Genomic DNA, 15,179 nt, shown 5'->3' on the forward strand with positions numbered 1-15,179 from the left:
TGGAAATAATAAAAAAATGCTAAATTCCTCTTGATATGCAAATTATTTTGTCAAGGCGCTCTTCCCCCTCCAACCCAGCTTAAATAGACGCTCCAAGTCTGGGGTGTTTCATTCAGACGCTGTCTCCCCGACAGACCTGGTCTTCACCTGAGGACGGCTGCTTGCGTTGTGGCCGAAACGTCGTGAGAATTATTTTATGTTATATTTTTATTATTTTATTATTTCCATTCTACGTGACTTTACCGAAAAAACCAAGAAGAGGTAACGCTATTTGTTTAGATGTTATTTGAGTAATTTATTTTTTATTTTTTGCGATCAAATTCGTTTTTTCGACTTCCAGCATTGGTTCAAGTCAAGGCTGACTGCCGGTGATGAGACACTGTGAGTCTAAACCAGTCCCGAGTGTTGCCAGTGTTGAATCAATGCTGCTGAACTCATGCATTGCCAGGAGGGAGGCCGTGCAGCCTGATTGGGATGCGTAAAAAATAATCTCACTTTTTTTCTTAACGTGGAGAGGTTATCGCTTGTAACAGCTCTCTCGCTGGTGCAGCTGTTCCACTGCTGGGTTATATTTGTTTCCGCCTGAGTACGACCGTTTGTGTTGCGATCGAGACGTCGTGATTTATTTTATTTTATACCCACGTGACTTTCGGTAAAGTCACCTAGTGGCGGTTTTTTTCTTAACGTTAAGAGAAAACCGCCACTTTTTTAAAGAAATGTATTGCTGTGGTTTTCGCACCTGCTGATTGATTGTGTTGCAATCGAAGCGTCGTGAGAGTTTTATTTTTATTATTTCCCTTCCACGTGACTTTACCGAAAGAACCAAAGAGTATAGTTAGGATATCGCTTATTTATCGCATCCCAATATAGGAGCACAGACCTTGGGCAATTATTGGTGACACTGGGTTTCCGTGCCTCTGAATCACTCGACTTTAATTTAGCAGGTAACGTCCCAACTGAGCTTTTTAGCTCTTTTGTTTCAGAAGCGACCTGGCCACAAGTTAACAGCTCAACGAGGTGGGCTCATCATTGTGTGGACATTTATAGCAGCCAAATACTATAAACGCGCGAGGTTGATTCTGCGTGTGGAGGGAAAAACCAGGAGGACCCGGAGGAAAAAAAATCCAGGCGACCACGGGGAGAGAGACACGCAAACTCCAAATATACAGCAGCAGCAGGCGTCAGGGTCGGGATCGAACCCACGACCTCCTGTACACCAGGCGAGGTAGTTAACATCTCATAGCCACCGTGACGATGATGAGAGACACGCAAACTCCAAATCTACAGCAGCAGCAGGTGTCAGGGTCGGGATGGAACCCACGACCTCCTGTATACCAGGCGAGATAGTTAACATCTCATAGCCACCGTGATGATGATGATGAGAGACACGCAAACTCCAAATATACAGCAGCCGCAGGCGTCAGGGTCGGGATCGAACCCACGACCTCCTGTATACCAGGCGAGGTAGTTAACATCTCCTAGCCACCGTGATGATGATGATGATGAGAGAGAGACACGCAAACTCCAAATATACAGCAGCCGCAGGCGTCAGGGTCGGGATCGAACCCACGACCTCCTGTATACCAGGCGAGGTAGTTAACATCTCCTAGCCACCGTGATGATGATGATGAGAGAGAGAGACACGCAAACTCCAAATATACAGCAGCAGCAGGCGTCAGGGTCGGGATCGAACCCACGACCTCCTGCACACCAGGCGAGGTAGTTAACATCTCCTAGCCACCGTGATGATGATGAGAGAGAGACACAATCTCCAAATATACAGCAGCAGAAGTCAGGGTCGGGATCGAACCCACGACCTCCTGCACACCAGGCGAGGTAGTTAACATCTAGCCACCGTGAGATGTTAACCAGGAGAGCCATACTGAGTCGCCAGGTCTCTGCTGCTCCTGCTGCTGCCACTTCGTGTGTTTATTTACTAAAGATGTTTAGAGCCGATGAATGACGAGTCGTCATGTTTATTATGTACGTGGGGAGGAGGAGGAGACCGGAGCACTCGGAGACAAACCATTTTTATTGCCGCTAGCAGCAACAGCACTGGAGGCGATGTCGATACGAAATACAGCGACAAATAACACAAACACAATAGAAAAAAACCCCGCGTTGTGGCGCTTTACGCGCCACGCACAACACAAAAAGAGTCACGTGGTGGTGGTTGTGGTGGCAGTCATCGCCGCCACACACCACGCTGACGACAGAGAGGGCGCTTCAGGCCCTACCAGCGGTCCAGGAAGACGCGCACGTCACCCCGGCACGCGTGTGGTGTGCTTGAGGCAGAGGAAGGGCGAGAGAGAGAGAGCGAGAGAGAGAGTGAGCGAGAGGTGGGGGTTTACATAAAGCAAAGTTATTACAAAAAAAGACGCAATGATGAACGGAGCAAAGTGCCGACTACACCGAGCATCTTCTTGTTTCCACTGATCGTAAACAAAGAGAGAGATGGGGGGGGAGAGGGAGGGCTCGGTGAGGATGGCGTGACCGCGTCGCGGCGATGATTCGACGCTGCTGCACCGTCTTCTCCTCCTTGACGCCGCCCACCCACGGGACTGGAGTTTCCCACGATCCGCACGTGATCCACCAATCCCCTCGCTGCCGCTGCTGACTCCAGCGTAGGCAAAGACGAAGATCCCCCGTACAGCTTCAACAGACTCTGGGGCATGGGCGGTGTTTGGGGTTGGGGGGGGGGAGGCACGGGGGGGGGGGTGGGGGGTAACGCCCCCCCCCCCCTAAAACTGGACACCTTCATTAATTTATTTTCAGTAGTTTAAGATTAAAAATACGTAAATTATTTGCACCCGCGATGTTTTATGTGAGCGGGTGACGAAGCGAACCCCTGCCTCCCACCCCACCCACAAATATAGAAGTCAAACTCCGCCGAGGCTGTCGGGGCAAGTGCTGCCAGCCAGGGGGGTGGGGGGGGGGCAGCACCACGCCCGGCCGCCTTTGTCTCCCCAGTGGCGACGTTTACACATCGCACGAGGTACTCGTTCGAGGCCGAGCCGACCTAGGGGAGACCCAGGACCGGTTCAGGTATTCTTCGCTGGTGTTGGTGTCCATGAGCGGGAATCAAGCTCGGTGCGTGGGCTGCCTTTGCCTCCGTAGTGGTGACGTTTACACACCGCACCTACTTACTCATTTGAGGCTGAGTTGACCTAGGGGAGGCGTAGCCACAATCCACTAAGTGACGTTGACGTCACAGCGGCGCCTGTGCCAGGCCAGGTGCACTTTGAGGCCACGTTTAAGTGTCGAAGGCTCTCTGGCAGGAGGTCACGAGACAGACCCTGCAGGTGCCACGGGTTTGACTGCTGTGCCAGGCTAGGTGCAGGAAGAAGAGGAGGTCACGGGACAAACCGACTGAGATGACCGGCAGATGCACTCAGCTTTGCCAACTTGCCTCAGTTCATCCGCCCGGTGCTCCGCTCGTCGCTGTGAGCGGCCGCTCCTCTGCCCTTTGTTGTTGTTGTTGTTGAGAGCGCGACTGCCCCCAGCTGACCGCCCGCGTCATTTGACCGCAAGCGCCAATCACCGCCACCAGCAGGGCCCACGCGAACCCGTGCGGCTGTCGCAATTCCGTTGCTGCTTTCATGTTTGGTGGCCTCTGTCTCCTCCCCGTTACGCAATCTTCCGAGGGCCCTCAAGCGTGGAACTGCAGTGGCGGCTCTTCAAACATTCGAAAGGGAAAAAGAAATACTCTTCTTGCAGATGTCCTGACCATGGGAGTCCAGTTTACCATGAGGGTCTAGTTTATCCTGGGAGTTCAGTTCACCATGGGAATTCAGTTCACCATGGGAATTCAGTTCACCATGGGAGTCCAGTTCACCATGGAAGTCCAGTTTACCATGGGAGTTCAGTTTACCATGGGAATTCAGTTCACCATGGGAATTCAGTTCACCAAAGGTCCAGTTTACCATGGGAGTCCGGTTTACCATGGAAGTCCAGTTTACCATGATAGTCTTGTTTATCATGGGAGTCCAGTTTACCATGGAAGTCCAGTTTACCATGGGAGTCCAGTTTACCATGGAAGTCCAGTTCACCATGATAGTCTAGTTTATCATGGGAGTCCAGTTTACCATGGGAGTCCAGTTTACAATGAGAGTCCAGTTTACCATGGAAGTCCAGTTCACCATGATAGTCTAGTTTATCATGGGAGTCCAGTTTACCATGGGAGTCCAGTTTACAATGAGAGTCCAGTTTACCATGGAAGTCCAGTTCACCATGGGAGTCCAGTTCACCATGATAGTCGCCGATCATTGCTACAACTCGGTGGGCTCTCATGAAATTGTCTTTTCCGAGACCAAGGTTCTCTGCAAACCTCCCGGCTACCATCAAAGGTTTGTACACGAAGCCATACAAATATACAAACACAGACATAATTTCAACCGTGATGATGGGTACAAACTTAGTAATCATTGGAAAGATGTTATCAACCACGCAAAAAAGACTTAATTACACTTTTTTGGACCATCTTATCTGACAGGCACTATTTTACTTTTACTTTACTTTACCGAGTGTTAACATCCCCAGTTATTTTTTTGGCAGTGCTCTCTTCATTGTTCAGCCAGCATTGGTATAAACATGGGCATTTTCGTTCTTTTGTCTATCATGTGTATCAGACCTCCCCTCCCCCCTCTCTGTCCATTGTGTTGGCGTGTGCAGCAGCAACCGCGTCCAAGCCGTCGTCCATTGTTTTGGCCCCGCTCCCCCACCCCTCCCCCTCCCGATGCGTTGTACTTAGCGCCCCGTGCTGTCTTTGAGCCCCGCCCCCCTCCCTCCCGATACGTTCCATTCATTGGCTACCACATTCTGATGAGCCCCCCCTCTCCTCCCCCCTTCAACTTGCTTATACGGGATTACTTCTTGAATCATTGCCTCACTTGATGCAGCTAATTCGGCTGTGACGGTCCCACCTGATGACGGAGACTTGTGTTGCCTCCGAAACGTCGTGATTTGTGTTTTTATTGTATTTTATTTTCATTAATTTTGATGTTTTACCTACGTGACTTTACCGAAAAAAGCTAAGAATATGATTCCTTGCAGTCACGAAAGCTTCAAATCTAGAATCATGATAGTCTAGTTTATCATGGGAGTCCAGTTTACCATGGGAGTCCAGTTTACAATGAGAGTCCAGTTTACCATGGGAGTCCAGTTTACCATGGAAGTCCAGTTCACCATGATAGTCTAGTTTATCATGGGAGTCCAGTTCACCATGATAGTCCAGTTTACCATGGAAGTCCAGTTCACCATGGGAGTCCAGTTTACTATGGAAGTCCAGTTCACCATGATAGTCCAGTTTACCATGGAAGTCCAGTTCACCATGGGAGTCTAGTTTACCATGGGAGTCCAGTTCACCATGATAGTCCAGTTTACCATGGAAGTCCAGTTTACCATGATAGTCCAGTTTACCATGGAAGTCCAGTTCACCATGGGAGTCCAGTTTACCATGGAAGTCCAGTTCACCATGGGAGTCCAGTTTACTATGGAAGTCCAGTTCACCATGATAGTCCAGTTTACCATGGAAGTCCAGTTTACCATGATAGTCCAGTTTACCATGGAAGTCCAGTTCACCATGGGAGTCCAGTTTACCATGGAAGTCCAGTTCACCATGGGAGTCTAGTTTACCATGGGAGTCCAGTTCACCATGATAGTCCAGTTTACCATGGAAGTCCAGTTTACCATGATAGTCCAGTTTACCATGGAAGTCCAGTTCACCATGGGAGTCTAGTTTACCATGGAAGTCCAGTTCACCATGGGAGTCTAGTTTACCATGGGAGTCCAGTTCACCATGATAGTCCAGTTTATCATGGAAGTCCAGTTCACCATGGGAGTCTAGTTTACCATGGGAGTCCAGTTCACCATGATAGTCCAGTTTATCATGGAAGTCAAGTTCACCATGGGAGTTTAGTTTATCATGGGAGTCCAGTTCACCATGGACGTCTAGTTCACCATGGGAGTCCAGTTCACCATGGGCAGGGGTTCACAACCTGCGGCTCACCAAGGACTATTTTGTGACATCATTTTTCAAAAGGTCACCGTCTCCGTGTTCATCACGTGACGTTGGGTGGCTCTGTAGATATTGGGGGGGGTGTGGGATGTTCACGGTTTCCTTTAAAAATGTTTTGGTGGCCGAGCCCTCTGGCTCTGCAGCATTCTTCACAAGCCCCAAACTCGTGCTGGGCCCACACATTCCTTTCTCGCACATTCCACAGACAGCGAGGGAGGGAGGGTGACGTAGGCAGATAGAGAGGGAGGGGGTAGAGAGAGAGAGGGAAGCGGTAAGGAGAGCAGAGCGTGACATCTAATGTGAAATCTTACTTAAAGCAAAGCATTTAAAAAAACGAAATGATGAACGAAGCAAAGTGCCGACTACACAGAGCATCTTCTTGTTTCCTCTGATCTTAAAACAAAGAGAGATGCAGAGAGAGAGAGAGGCAGAGAGAGAGGGGCAGAGAGAGAGGGGGGGCTCCTTGAGAATGGCGTGATCACGTTGGAAGAGTGAGTGAATGGGGAGCGGTGGCGCAGTGGTTAGCGCACTACGCTACGAACCCGACGGACCCGAGCTCGATTCCCGCTCGCGACCAATACCAGTGACGATTATTTGAACCGGTCCTGGGCCTCCCCTAGGTCGACTCAGCCTCAAATGAGTACCTGGTACGATTTATAGTAAACACCACCACGAGGGAAACAAAGGCGGCCGGGCGTGGTGTTGGCCACCCACCCCCGGCCTTCATAGGTGCTCGCTAGCAGCACGTGCCCCAACAGTCTGTGGAGGAGGGGATGGGGATGGGGAGGGATCTTGCTTGTCACGAGTGTGCGAGTCTCGGCATTCACGGGTATTTCCAGGTACGCATTCCTTCACGTGCACCACAACCCCCAGCCACCCCACAGGTAACAGCACCTCGCATCTCCGGATGTTGCGCCATGCGGAAATGCGCGTCCTGATGCGTTGTTTCTCCCCCCCCCCTCCCCCCCCGGTCAGGGCCTGCCCTATACGCGGTCTCTCTTGACCCCAACACAGTTATTTATTTATTTACTTACCAGACAAGGACCCCTGAGCTGTGCAGGGACTCCTCCACTTACGAACACTCGACTTACGAACGTTCAGAGATACGAACAAACCTGTCCGTGTGTCGAGTTGCCCGTTCGGACCGAGAGTCGTAAGTTCAACCGCAGCGCTATAAATGGTGGTGGTGGCATCTACAACTGCAGAACGTGAAGAACAAGTGCCATCTACATCTACAGAACGTGAAGAACCAGTGGCATCTACATCTGCAGAACGTGAAGAACCAGTGGCATCTACATCTGCAGAACTTGAAGAACCAGTGGCATCTACATCTACAGAACATGAATAACCAGTGGCATCTACATCTGCAGAACGTGAAGAACCAGTGCCATCTACATCTGCAGAACGTGAAGAACCAGTGGCGTCTACATTTGCAGAACTTGAAGAACCAGTGGCATCTACATCTACAGAACATGAAGAACCAGTGGCATCTACATCTGCATAACGTGAAGAACCAGTGGCGTCTACATCTGCAGAACGTGAAGAACCAGTGGCATCTACACCTACGGGAGATTATACAACTTTTAAAGCCATTCCCCATGTTTAGTGTACACGCCGTACAACATGTTTTGGATCCGACAGGAGTAAAGTTGGACTTATGAACAAATCGACTTACGAACAGACCTCTGGGACCTAACTCGTTTGTAGGTAGAGGAGTTCCTCTATAGTTCTTCAGAAGCGACCTGGCTTTCTCGAATGATAGTTAAACGAAGTGGCTTAGCACGGCTGGGCTATGTACGGGTGCGAAGCAAGTTCAACATACTGGGTGTACGTACACCACGTGGAAATGTATAGCAGCCAAATATTTTGAACGCGTGATGTTGATTCTCAACGTGCGAGGGGAAAAACGGAAGACCCGGAGACAAATCCACACGAACACGGGGAGAGAGACACGCAAACTCCAAATATACAGCAGCAGGCGTCAGGGTCGGGATGGAACCCACGACCTCATATAGACCAGGCGAGGTAGTTAACATCTCCTAGCCACCGTGATGATGATGAGAGAGAGACACGCAAACTCCAATTATACAGCAGCAGGCATCAGGGTCGGGATGGAGCCCACGACCTCCTGTAGACCAGGCGAGGTAGTTAACATCTCCTAGCCACCGTGATGATGATGAGAGAGAGACACGCAAACTCCAATTATACAGCAGCAGGCATCAGGGTCGGGATGGAGCCCACGACCTCATATAGACCAGGCGAGGTTGTTAACATCTCCTAGCCACCGTGATGATGATGAGAGAGAGAGACACGCAAACTCCAATTATACAGCAGCAGGCGTCAGGGTCGGGATGGAACCCACGACCTCCTGTAGACCAGGCGAGGTAGTTAACATCTCCTAGCCACCGTGATGATGATGAGAGAGAGAGACACGCAAACTCCAATTATACAGCAGCAGGCGTCAGGGTCGGGATGGAACCCACGACCTCCTGTAGACCAGGCGAGGTAGTTAACATCTCCTAGCCACCGTGATGATGATGAGAGAGAGAGACACGCAAACTCCAATTATACAGCAGCAGGCGTCAGGGTCGGGATGGAACCCACGACCTCCTGTAGACCAGGCGAGGTAGTTAACATCTAGCCACCGTGATGATGATGAGAGAGAGAGACACGCAAACTCCAATTATACAGCAGTAGGCGTCAGGGTCGGGTTGGAGTCCACGACCTCCTGTAGACCAGGCGAGGTAGTTAACATCTCCTAGCCACCGTGGTGATGATGAGAGAGAGAGACACGCAAACTCCAATTATACAGCAGTAGGCGTCAGGGTCGGGTTGGAGCCCACGACCTCATATAGACCAGGCGAGGTAGTTAACATCTCCTAGCCACCGTGATGATGATGAGAGAGACACGCAAACTCCAAATATACAGCAGCAGGCGTCAGGGTCAGGATGGAGCCCACGACCTCCTGTATACCAGGCGAGGTAGTTAACATCTTCTAGCCACCGTGGCGGCGATGCGTCTGTCTTGCCGTCTGTCTACCTGCTCGTCTGTCCGTATGTAAGCGACAGTCCTCGACTTACGAACCACACTAGTTCCTGGGACCAGTTTTTAAATCGAACGGTTCGTAAAGTCTGAAAACACCACAATGCAATTTCATTTAAATAGCCACACTGCCAGTGTTATGAAACGTGTTACGGTTCAATAAAAAGTGAAGCATTGTTAAACTCATAAATAAGATGCAATATCGTACACTAGCATGCAACACTGTAAAATATATACTGCTTGTCCAGCAAACTAAACTTAAATAAAGTTAAGCAAATATTTTAAAAAATCCGTGCTGATTGTCGGAAGTGACGTAATGAGTCATCACAATGTACACACACACGAGTCACGCACACACAACACACACACAATAGACACTCGACAAATATCCCTGCCCCTATCGTCTTATGACAGGCTGTTGTTGGGGCAAGTGCTGTTTGCGAGCACCTTTTATGGCTGGCACGGGCACACGTGGGCTTTGGGTGATCGGCACTGCCGCTATTTCCGTCTGTGTGCACGTTGAGATTTTTTTCGCACCGTACGGAGCCGACCGTTGCTCATCGGATTTGCGGGGGGGGGGGGGGGGAGAACAACAAGCTGAACACGAAACGCAATTGTCATGAATAAATTCGTTTTCACTAATGTCCATCTCTCTGCCCGTATGTTTGAACACGTGCATGTCTATCCGCATGTCTATCCCCATGTCTGTCGTATCTATCATAGAGTCTTTGGTCGGACTATCTAACAGAGAGTGTCCTTGCCGACAACATCTGGGCAGATCACCAGCTTTGGTCCAAGTCAAGTTCTGGCTCTGCTGTTGTCGGAGGCAACACAAGTCTCCGTCATCAGGTGGGACCGTCACAGCCAGATTTGATGCAGCACTTTGCTGCAGCAAATCTGGCTGTGACGGTCCCACCTGATGACGGATACTTGTGTTGCCTCCGAAACGTCGTGATTTTTATTTCATTTTTATTAATTTTAATTTCATTTTTTACCTACGTGACTTTACCGAAAGAACTAAGAGTATGGTTCAAGCAAGCCTGACTCTGTTGCTGATGAGAGACTGAATGTCGAAACCACTCCTTGCCTATAACATCTGGGCAGTTCAGCGGCATTGGCACAAGTCAAGTCCGGACTCTGCTGCTGATGAAACACTGAATGTTGAAATCGACTCAAGAGTTGTCGATTTAAAAGCTTTCGTGACTGCGGGGATTCACATTCTTGGTTCTTTCGGTAAAGTCACGTAGAAGGGAAATAATGAAATAATAAAACGATAACATTCTCCCACAGCAACAAAATGTGTGGTTTTCACACCTGAGGATGATTGCTTGTGTTGCAATCGAAACGTCGTGAGAATTTTATTTTTTATTTATATTATTTTATTATTTCCCTTCTACGTGACTTTACCGAAAGAACCAAGAAGATGAATCAAAAGTATTTTCTAGTTGTTAACCATTGAGATGGATTCTCGGAAGGCGGCAGCGTGTGGCTGATGGGATGTGATAATTCACGTGTGCTGCTGCTGCTGTTGTTGTTGTTGTGCGTGGGAGACAGCAGTGATTGTTGTTGTTGTTGTGCATGGGAGACAGCAGTGATTGTTGTTGTTGTGCGTGAGAGACAGCAGTGATTGTTGTTGTTGTTGTGCATGGGAGACAGCAGTGATTGTTGTTGTTGTTGTGCATGGGAGACAGCAGTGATTGTTGTTGTTGTTGTGCATGGGAGACAGCAGTGATTGTTGTTGTTGTGCGTGGGAGACAGCAGTGATTGTTGTTGTGCATGGGAGACAGCAGTGATTGTTGTTGTTGTTGTGCTTGGGAGACAGCAGTGATTGTTGTTGTTGTGCATGGGAGACAGCAGTGATTGTTGTTGTTGTTGTGCATGGGAGACAGCAGTGATTGTTGTTGTTGTGCATGGGAGACAGCAGTGATTGTTGTTGTTGTTGTGCATGGGAGACAGCAGTGATTGTTGTTGTTGTGCGTGGGAGACAGCAGTGATTGTTGTTGTTGTTGTGCGTGGGAGACAGCAGTGATTGTTGTTGTTGTGCGTGGGAGACAGCAGTGATTGTTGTTGTTGTTGTGCATGGGAGACAGCAGTGATTGTTGTTGTGCATGGGAGACAGCAGTGATTGTTGTTGTTGTTGTGCATGGGAGACAGCAGTGATTGTTGTTGTTGTGCGTGGGAGACAGCAGTGATTGTTGTTGTTGTGCATGGGAGACAGCAGTGATTGTTGTTGTTGTTGTGCGTGGGAGACAGCAGTGATTGTTGTTGTTGTGCGTGGGAGACAGCAGTGATTGTTGTTGTTGTTGTGCATGGGAGACAGCAGTGATTGTTGTTGTTGTGCGTGGGAGACAGCAGTGATTGTTGTTGTTGTTGTGCATGGGAGACAGCAGTGATTGTTGTTGTTGTTGTGCATGGGAGACAGCAGTGATTGTTGTTGTTGTTGTGCATGGGAGACAGCAGTGATTGTTGTTGTTGTTGTGCATGGGAGACAGCAGTGATTGTTGTTGTTGTTGTGCGTGGGAGACAGCAGTGATTGTTGTTGTTGTTGTGCGTGGGAGACAGCAGTGATTGTTGTTGTTGTTGTTGTGCGTGGGAGACAGCAGTGATTGTTGTTGTTGTTGTGCGTGGGAGACAGCAGTGATTGTTGTTGTTGTGCGTGGGAGACAGCAGTGATTGTTGTTGTTGTTGTGCGTGGGAGACAGCAGTGATTGTTGTTGTTGTTGTGCGTGGGAGACAGCAGTGATTGTTGTTGTTGTTGTGCATGGGAGACAGCAGTGATTGTTGTTGTTGTTGTGCGTGGGAGACAGCAGTGATTGTTGTTGTTGTGCATGGGAGACAGCAGTGATTGTTGTTGTTGTGCATGGGAGACAGCAGTGATTGTTGTTGTTGTGCGTGGGAGACAGCAGTGATTGTTGTTGTTGTTGTGCATGGGAGACAGCAGTGATTGTTGTTGTTGTTGTGCGTGGGAGACAGCAGTGATTGTTGTTGTTGTGCATGGGAGACAGCAGTGATTGTTGTTGTTGTTGTGCGTGGGAGACAGCAGTGATTGTTGTTGTTGTGCATGGGAGACAGCAGTGATTGTTGTTGTTGTTGTGCGTGGGAGACAGCAGTGATTGTTGTTGTTGTGCATGGGAGACAGCAGTGATTGTTGTTGTTGTTGTGCATGGGAGACAGCAGTGATTGTTGTTGTTGTGCATGGGAGACAGTAGTGATTGTTGTTGTTGTGCGTGGGAGACAGCAGTGATTGTTGTTGTTGTTGTGCATGGGAGACAGCAGTGATTGTTGTTGTTGTTGTGCATGGGAGACAGCAGTGATTGTTGTTGTTGTTGTGCATGGGAGACAGCAGTGATTGTTGTTGTTGTTGTGCATGGGAGACAGCAGTGATTGTTGTTGTTGTTGTGCATGGGAGACAGCAGTGATTGTTGTTGTTGTTGTGCATGGGAGACAGCAGTGATTGTTGTTGTTGTGCATGGGAGACAGCAGTGATTGTTGTTGTTGTGCGTGGGAGACAGCAGTGATTGTTGTTGTTGTTGTGCATGGGAGACAGCAGTGATTGTTGTTGTTGTTGTGCATGGGAGACAGCAGTGATTGTTGTTGTTGTTGTGCATGGGAGACAGCAGTGATTGTTGTTGTTGTTGTGCATGGGAGACAGCAGTGATTGTTGTTGTTGTTGTGCATGGGAGACAGCAGTGATTGTTGTTGTTGTTGTGCATGGGAGACAGCAGTGATTGTTGTTGTTGTGCATGGGAGACAACAGTGATTGTTGTTGTTGTGCATGGGAGACAACAGTGATTGTTGTTGTTGTTGTTGTGCATGGGAGACAGCAGTGATTGTTGTTGTTGTTGTGCATGGGAGACAGCAGTGATTGTTGTTGTTGTGCATGGGAGACAGCAGTGATTGTTGTTGTTGTGCATGGGAGACAACAGTGATTGTTGTTGTTGTTGTTGTGCATGGGAGACAGCAGTGATTGTTGTTGTTGTTGTGCATGGGAGACAGCAGTGATTGTTGTTGTTGTGCATGGGAGACAGCAGTGATTGTTGTTGTTGTGCATGGGAGACTGCAGTGATTGTTGTTGTTGTGCATGGGAGACATCAGTGATTGTTGTTGTTGTTGTGCATGGGAGACAGCAGTGATTGTTGTTGTTGTGCATGGGAGACAGCAGTGATTGTTGTTGTTGTTGTGCATGGGAGACAGCAGTGATTGTTGTTGTAGTGCATGGGAGACAGCAGTGATTGTTGTTGTTGTTGTGCGTGGGAGACAGCAGTGATTGTTGTTGTTGTGCGTGGGAGACAGCAGTGATTGTTGTTGTTGTGCGTGGGAGACAGCAGTGATTGTTGTTGTTGTAGTGCATGGGAGACAGCAGTGATTGTTGTTGTTGTTGTTGTGCGTGGGAGACAGCAGTGATTGTTGTTGTTGTGCGTGGGAGACAGCAGTGATTGTTGTTGTTGTGCGTGGGAGACAGCAGTGATTGTTGTTGTTGTAGTGCATGGGAGACAGCAGTGATTGTTGTTGTTGTTGTGCGTGGGAGACAGCAGTGATTGTTGTTGTTGTGCATGGGAGACAGCAGTGATTGTTGTTGTAGTGCATGGGAGACAGCAGTGATTGTTGTTGTTGTTGTGCATGGGAGACAGCAGTGATTGTTGTTGTTGTGCGTGGGAGACAGCAGTGATTGTTGTTGTTGTGCGTGGGAGACAGCAGTGATTGTTGTTGTTGTGCGTGGGAGACAGCAGTGATTGTTGTTGTTGTTGTTGTGCGTGGGAGACAGCAGTGATTGTTGTTGTTGTGCGTGGGAGACAGCAGTGATTGTTGTTGTTGTGCGTGGGAGACAGCAGTGTTTGTTGTTGTTGTTGTGCATGGGAGACAGCAGTGATTGTTGTTGTTGTTGTGCGTGGGAGACAGCAGTGATTGTTGTTGTTGTTGTGCGTGGGAGACAGCAGTGATTGTTGTTGTTGTGCGTGGGAGACAGCAGTGATTGTTGTTGTTGTTGTGCGTGGGAGACAGCAGTGATTGTTGTTGTTGTTGTGCATGGGAGACAGCAGTGATTGTTGTTGTTGTTGTGCATGGGAGACAGCAGTGATTGTTGTTGTTGTTGTGCGTGGGAGACAGCAGTGATTGTTGTTGTTGTGCATGGGAGACAGCAGTGATTGTTGTTGTTGTGCATGGGAGACAGCAGTGATTGTTGTTGTTGTGCGTGGGAGACAGCAGTGATTGTTGTTGTTGTTGTGCGTGGGAGACAGCAGTGATTGTTGTTGTTGTTGTGCATGGGAGACAGCAGTGATTGTTGTTGTTGTTGTGCGTGGGAGACAGCAGTGATTGTTGTTGTTGTTGTTGTTGTGCGTGGGAGACAGCAGTGATTGTTGTTGTTGTGCGTGGGAGACAGCAGTGATTGTTGTTGTTGTTGTTGTGCGTGGGAGACAGCAGTGATTGTTGTTGTTGTTGTGCGTGGGAGACAGCAGTGATTATAATAATAGGGGTTTCCCCCCTTTTGTCTGGCAACAAACTGAAACCTTTTTACAAGGATTCATGTCTGCATTAACTACAATACCTGCAGTCAAAATGCAAACAAAAAACACACTCTGATAATATATTGGCATTGTCCTTGAAACTGATTGGTCCACACCAGAGACAGCTTTCTTTTGAGCCTCGACACAATTGCTGCTCGTCCAGAGGACGCCAAAAGGCGTGCAGCTCAGCCTCAAAGGCAATGCCACTATCAATGCCAATATATTATCATAGTGTGTTTTTGTTTGCATTTTGACTGCAAGTATTGTGGTTAATGCAGACATGAATCCTTGTAAAAAGGTTTCAGTTTTGTTGCCAGAAAAAAGGGGGGAAACCCCTATTATTATATTTTGGTACTGGCAAAGGAGGTCTAATGATGTACAGCAGTAATTGTTGTTGCTGTGCATGGGAGACAGTAGTGATTGTTGTTGTTGTGCATGGGAGACAGTAGTGATTGTTGTTGTTGTGCGTGGGAGACATCAATAATTGTTGTTGTTGTTGTTGTTTGAACGCACGGTCGCTCTGCACGATTATTTTGCTGCTATAATAAAAACGTCCCACGCGATAGGCCACTGTTGAGCAATCATTTGTGGCCAGGTCGCTTCTGAAAAATAAAAG

Source organism: Lampetra planeri, chromosome 36 (genome assembly GCF_965212315.1).
Source record: "Lampetra planeri chromosome 36, kcLamPlan1.2.h2, whole genome shotgun sequence".
Lineage (NCBI taxonomy): Eukaryota > Metazoa > Chordata > Hyperoartia > Petromyzontiformes > Petromyzontidae > Lampetra > Lampetra planeri.